Source organism: Cariama cristata, unplaced genomic scaffold (genome assembly GCF_000690535.1).
Source record: "Cariama cristata isolate BGI_N322 unplaced genomic scaffold, ASM69053v1 scaffold12675, whole genome shotgun sequence".
Taxonomy (NCBI): domain Eukaryota; kingdom Metazoa; phylum Chordata; class Aves; order Cariamiformes; family Cariamidae; genus Cariama; species Cariama cristata.
The window spans coordinates 42150-49064 of record NW_009618190.1 but is presented as its reverse complement, the minus strand read 5'-3'; positions in this window follow the sequence as shown (position 1 = coordinate 49064).

Below are 6915 nucleotides of genomic sequence, written 5' to 3'. Positions count from 1 at the left end.
GGAAATTTTTTGTTCTAATGTGGCCAAATGCTGAGAATTTACATGAACAAGGGCAAAAATTGTTTTCTCTTAAGCTGAGAAAGGTGCTAGCAAGGCCGCTAACTTTCAGAATCACACATACATACAAAACCTGCCACAGACTGGACAATCCCACAGGTCACTGATGGTGTTATTAGATTCAAGCTGTGAACTTCCCAGCAGAAGAGTCTTCTGGGCCCAAAGCTGCCACACTTTCTGTTTGTTCCCAGACAGACTTTAACTAAGCTACAGTTCTGTTGAAGAATATATCTCAATGTTTAAATACCCTAGCAGAGGCGCTGTAGTTATCCTAAAAGCATTGCAAGAAATCAGAAATATCTGAACGAAAGAAAATCATTCTGAAACTGAAGTGCTATGAAGTAAAACATGGAACTTGGCAGCCAAGATGGGTATATCTGATAAAAATGCTAAGGAGAGAGACCGATGTTGAAGAAATAGTAAAAGTGAAATTTGCTTCAAAACTAACAGATATGCTTGGTGTATCCATCAGCATTGCCCAAGAGGGTGTGTGGAACAACAGGAAAGCCTTTGGAGATGAAAAAAGGCATGTTTTAGAGTCTGAAGTGCAGGGGGAAAAAAAGTACAGTGCAATGCTTAGATCATCAGTAAAAGGATGAGGAGATCAGAGAAGGGCATTTGCTTGCATGAGGAAAACTTCTCATGGGGAAGTTGGAGAAAACATACGGAGAAGGAGGCCCAAGCATGAGTGACAGAAAGGTTGCTACAGGCTGTAAGCTGGTTAGCGATGCAGTAGGTGGAGGCTGAGACATACTGCCTGAGGCATCCATAGGCAGCCAGGGCACTTCCCCCAGGGAGATCAGCATACTGGAAGAAACATGTTGGTGATGCCATGTATGTCAGTTTTCTCTTTGAGACAGCACTACATGCATCTCTTTCAGTATGATGAATGGGGCATTGTTTGGAGATGTCACTGTCCACAAAAGTTGTAAAAATCATCAGTGTTACCAGTTGAATTAAGTAAGATTTCAGCTTTTTGTCAGTAGTCAGAAAGTTCACCCTAGTGTCCTGATCAAACTAGTTTGTTTGAATGACTTGAGAAAACCGTATTCTGCTTCATTTCCTTCCCTAACGACTTACTTTTAAACATTTACTGTGTTCGTCCTTTATTTCTGCATAATTTTCTCATAAAAATTCCTCTCCTAAGGTCTGGATAGAAATTAAATCTTTGTGTTTATGCAGGAAGGTAAAGAAGGCATTTAAAGGTAATCTGATGAATCAAATTAAGACCACCATTCAGCTGCCTAAACAGACTGGAAGGTGATTTTGAAGGTGAAGAAATGAGAACAGAACCATTGTTTAAATCCATTTTATTTGTTAAAATACTATGAAAATGTAAATATCTGCTTTGAATGTGAGGCAATAACAATGGATTTATAATACCTTAATGGTAATTATGTCACAACTTACATCAGTTTGGAGTATACCATTAAGATTTTGCTAAACCTTGAAAGTACCAAAATATTTAATATACTATCTGCAGTCACCATCAAACGTATACTAGTTCTATGTATGCTTAATTCCTTTCAGCTTTTAGGTGTGTTACATAAGGTGGAAATGTAGAAAAGAATCTCATAATGAAAAATTGTGGTGCTGTTCACAAAGGCACACATCTTGATTCCAAGAATCCTAATTAAACAAGAATTTTAGAAAAAAGTGCATATTCACCTTGTTCTAATAACATTTCTTTTCCCTGTGTATGACCGGAGAACTGCTGAAGTTACAAGTTGGGTGCTTAAAGTATCACCCTGTGCTAGAACGAATTGTTTCAGTCGGCATATTTTCATCATTCTGCACTGTCTAGTGTGCCTTTCTTATTTCTTTCGCATGCAAAAGATACTTGCTCTAAGCTTTACTTCTTTACTTTGATCACATAATACTACTTTGAGAAACCAGAGAAGGGAAAAAATTAACTCTGATCAAGTAAAGAGCTTATTCAGAACACTGTTTTACCAATGCCTGGCTTTTGATCTGTTGTCATGCTTCAGTCCTTTACTCAAATAGTTGGATAAATAAAGTAATCAATCAGCAGTCCCTAAGCCTCCTTCCACATTCCTCTTTGGGCTTTGTAGAGAGATTCATACTCATATTTATAGTTTTTTATGTTAGAGAGGAAATCAGTGTTCCAGTAGCACTGTGCTCACTGCTATGCAAAGCTTTCAATAAAACAATTATTCTACATTTATCCTTGCCTAAATATAAGTGATGGAAGAGAAGGAAGCTAAAGGTAGCAGTATGGTCAGCACAGATTCTTTCTGATGCTTTCCAGGTAAGTTTTCCTGAGTTTTGTTCCTCTGTTTTGTAAGAATGTTCCACTTCCCTACATGAAATGTATGAGATGAGAAACTCTTGCGTTATGTCTGGAGTACCCACTGTCTGCAACATTGATGAGGAAGCTACCTGAGAGGAAGTGGGTACCTAATTTTCCTATGTATTTGCATAGTATTTTTTTCCTTCATGTAAGATAACCATGATATTTGCTTGCATTTGTAGCTTCCTTAAAAGTCAAATTTAATGTCTGTGGGCAGAGTTGCACTTTAGACCCTCTTTTACTGTTACGCTCAAGTAACCAGCTGCACTTCCTTCAACCCTCTCAAGGGTAAAGCCTTACCTTCAGCCCTTTGGGGGCTTAATCTTTGTCTTAGAGCCTCACATTTGTAACTGTGCTGATTTGACAAGCTCAGCATTATTTGTCCCCTGGCGAAATTTAGAGGAGGAAAGTATGAATCCAAATACATTTTCTTCTAGTCAATTACTGATCCTAGAAGAGTATTAAACTCCCAAAAGGAAGGCAAGATTTTGAAAGTCCAACCAAAGGGAACAGCCATCTCAAACTCAGAAATTCTTCCAAAATAGATAAGAAGTTTTTAATCATTATCTAATGTTTTGTGTGTATATTTGGCTCCTTGCATGTCCGTGGGACACTACATCAGTCCAAATATTTCCATACACACTGAATATTCTTAATGTGTTAGACGTGGTGGAGAAACCTTGCCTGATATCCATCAACATTTACCTGTTTTACAAAAGTAAATCAGGCCTTTGTTGTCTGAAACAGTTATAAATAAATCCCTTGTGAAATCTAGGAGATCATAAGGATCCTGCTCCTCTTCTTTTGGTGATAATTGAGAAATCTTCTCCATATCTTACAAACTTTTTATATCAGGCCTTCTCATTTATTTGAGCTTTGAACTTCTCCATTTGGCATTCTGAAGAATTAAGAGATAGTCCCTCATCACTGCCACTGCCGTTTCATCTAAATTGCAGCCAGTGGATTTTTTTTTTCCCCTCTGTTTTCGAGAGATTTCTGTAGAAGCAAATTTGGTTCACAAAACCAGCCTTGCACCTGGAACAGCCCTTTTTGTTGCTCTTTCATTCAATGTGTTAGTCAAAGCTTCTATCAGGAAAACTTTAATCTCCTTTATAGAGGGGCCTGTTGTGCCAAAAGTACGTTATTGTCCGCAGTCTTCATCTCAGAATTATAAGAAGCTTTTATGAAGCTCTTAGCTCAGAGCATCCAGCACCTTACAGAGGAGATGTATTTTAATGTTTTGTTGTGACTGAAGTTTACCAAAGAATTATGACTTCCTGATTAAATGTTCTGGGCAATTCTGGGTTATCATAAGCAATTCGGTCCTGCAACTATGCAAGTTGCTGCAGCTGAGTCATTATCTGTGCTGGAATGAAGTCTCTTCACAAACTGGAGATTGTGGAGTATACCACCCATGACTGCTGCTAACAGAGGTTGTAGTGTCAATAAGGAATCCAAGACGTCTAATTACAAACCTATCACAGACAGCTACTTTTTACCCCTCAAGACTCCACCGTATCTACCATTTTTTCAAAATGTTTTTATCTGCCCATCTGTGGCATTGTCCTACTGAGGGCCAGTGTCTGCTTTGGTTTTTGTGGTATTTCTTGTACTTCAGAGAATTCTGAATTTGCTGCAAACTGCTAGATCACGCTTCAACTATTTTTGCCTGGTTTTCTAAAGAAACTAGCTCATGCAGTCACCATTCTGTCAGGCTCACCCCAATAGCTTTTTACTTTTGGCCTAATTTCTCAGAGGAGTGGGTCTCGTGGATAGTCTGATCAATCATTTACGGGAATAAATAAATGTGCCCAGAGGAGAAGCCAACACAGTACCTCCATTGCATGAAAGCATGAGCTTAGCCTGTGCCCATTTTTCTAAGCCTGCGAACAGTAAATGCATAACTACAGCATGTGTTTCTCTGCTATCCAGTGGTTAATGGATGAGGAGGAAGCTGAGGGTACTTGAGCTGGTGCTTGTGAGAATTTTGGAAGATGAAGCAAGTATGAGTCTAATAGGAGAAGCCTAGCTTATTGCTTGAAGGCTGTAGTGCATGAATTCGTAGGAAACCAGGCCCTGTCCACAGAGCAGTTTGCTGTTTCAAGGAGAGCTTTGCATGCTGTTCATTAGTTGGAGTTAAAGATGAAAAGGAAAAGAGGATTGAAAACAGAAGTAGTTTTTCCTTTTTTGCAAACTTCTAGACAGGGTCTGGTTCCAAAAATTGGGTCTGGTGGAGCAGTGTAACTGATCAGTGAAGAATCGTTGAACCACTTGCCCAGTGTCTCTACCCCTGTGCTGACGTGCTCCTGACTCACTCACTGTGCTTCACACATTTGCCAACAGCGCTGATACTTTTTCAGGATGAGGGAGTTGTTTTTATGTCAAAGAGTATGCAGAGGAGGACAGAACCCAATGTGTTTTTAAATAACTCTACAGAATATCTTTGGAGAATTTTAATTAAACTCTTTTTTTTAATACTTTATTTCTATTCCTTTACCATGTTTAAATACAACTTTTAAAAAAAGAAAATTAGGTCATTTGATAAGAAGCAAACAGCCCTTAAAAGAAAGATATGTACCAGCAGTTATACTTGTGTATTTTATTTCAGCAGTGCTGTATCTGTGTACAACAATGGCATTTCTGGATGTCTTGTTTTAGTTGGGTGAAATTCTTACTCAAATCCACAAACTCTAATTGTCTTAACAAAGCTATTTAATCTAGACATAATATCCATAATTCATCTACTAGAAAGGAATGTATAAATACTGAATTTGTCAAAACCAAAACCCTTTCACTTGCAGAGTTGAGCCTGACTGTTCAGGACAACAGATGAATACTTTCTAGCACAAAATGTATCATAATGGTCTTTAAAGGACACTGAAGTACTGCGTGTAGAACTGCAGCTAGCGGATAAGAGAGTCCAGGGCAATACCATGACATGTTAGCAAGTCATACAGTTGAAGGTCACTAAAATTCAAGCTCCACTAAGTGACAAGGACTAGTTCCAGTCCGGCCATCTGAATGATGAGCATGCAGATGAGGACCCTCCAGGAACATACCGTATCTCAGTTCTGACTGGGCAGATTCCAGCTTCCTTAGTGCCCTCTATCCACAAGTGACCCCAAAGGTGTGGCTACACCTTTTGTAGTTATACTTGAACTATTTTCGAATCTAATAATTTGGTAAGAGCAGCACTGCCAGAACAGCAGCACGAAGCTCAGCACTGTCTAGTTTTTTGAGCATTTAGTCAGATTTCCGGGTCAATATTTAAACCCCAGTGAATCTCCTGGTGTACCACCTTGTCTGCTTTCTGTATCTGAGATGAGTAGTTCAATTTAACTTGGTATGCCTATACATGCTCCCCCTTTGGAGAGTGGTTTGGATCATCTTTTAGAAAGAGTAGAGAAATTTTACTCAGAGGCTGTTAGTCCTGTTGCTGTGCGTACCTATCAATTCTGGTGTGTGTTCTGTGACTTCTTAGTGAATAGATATGAGATTCTTCAACACTTATTTTAATACTCATAAATATGGTGAATTGTCAGCAGTGGAAAAGCTTGGCATTACAGATTATACAAAAAACAGACCACCAAAGTGAACTTATATCTGGGCAACTCATCCTGAAGAGTGTATACTAAATACTGAGACTAATCTGAGACTAAACAATACTTTGAGAAGTAGCCTGATGAGAAACACATCAAAGTCAAAGTGAATTTTAATTTCAGTAGCCATTGCATTAGGATCTTTTGTAGCCAGGGAATGCAAGTTTCCCCTCTTACCCCAACCCCCACCCCACTTTTATTTTTTTAGCTCTTAATGTCATTGTAAAGTTCTTTATCCTTTTTAGATGTGAAGATCCTAACATTTTTTCAAGTCTGAATCTAATAGTATGGAGAAAAGGAACTTCCATGCAATACTTCCATGAAAATAAATTCCCACAGATAAAGACTGTGGTGGCATTTTTCTGTTGTGATTTTGTTCACTGTAACATTGCTGAGATGTTTTGAACAGGTACTGCAGTGCAGTACTATTCATGGCATGAGAAGCGTATGGGATTATTTTGACCTTTTCTCCAAATTAGCTGTGCAGTGCTGGTGAAGAGTCAGCATGGATCATTCATCCATCCATGCATCCAATGTGTCTGTGTCCAGGCTAACCTCCCTACCAATATGCCAGTGGAAACCTCCTGCAATCTCAGGATTAACATTTGGCAGCTGTGCCCTCTGTGTCCCAGCTGCCTCTGCTGTTGAGAACCACAAAGATTTACATAGATTAGAAATTACAGAAATTATAGCAGTTGTTCTTTTGTTTCAGTTGTGGTGGAACATGATTTAAGCTCTTTCCTTACTGAAAACCTAACAGCAAATCTGTTTTCTTCTGCCCTTCCTGAAAGTGATATTGAAGACTTGGATCCTGCCTTCATGGAGCACTTTGCCAGAGATGGGATGATGTATGTTCATCTCCTAACCAACAGCATCTGTGGTGCAGAGTGGAGTAAAAGAGAATTACATGATGACATGGGGATGTCTGAGGGAAACATGTAAGCAGGA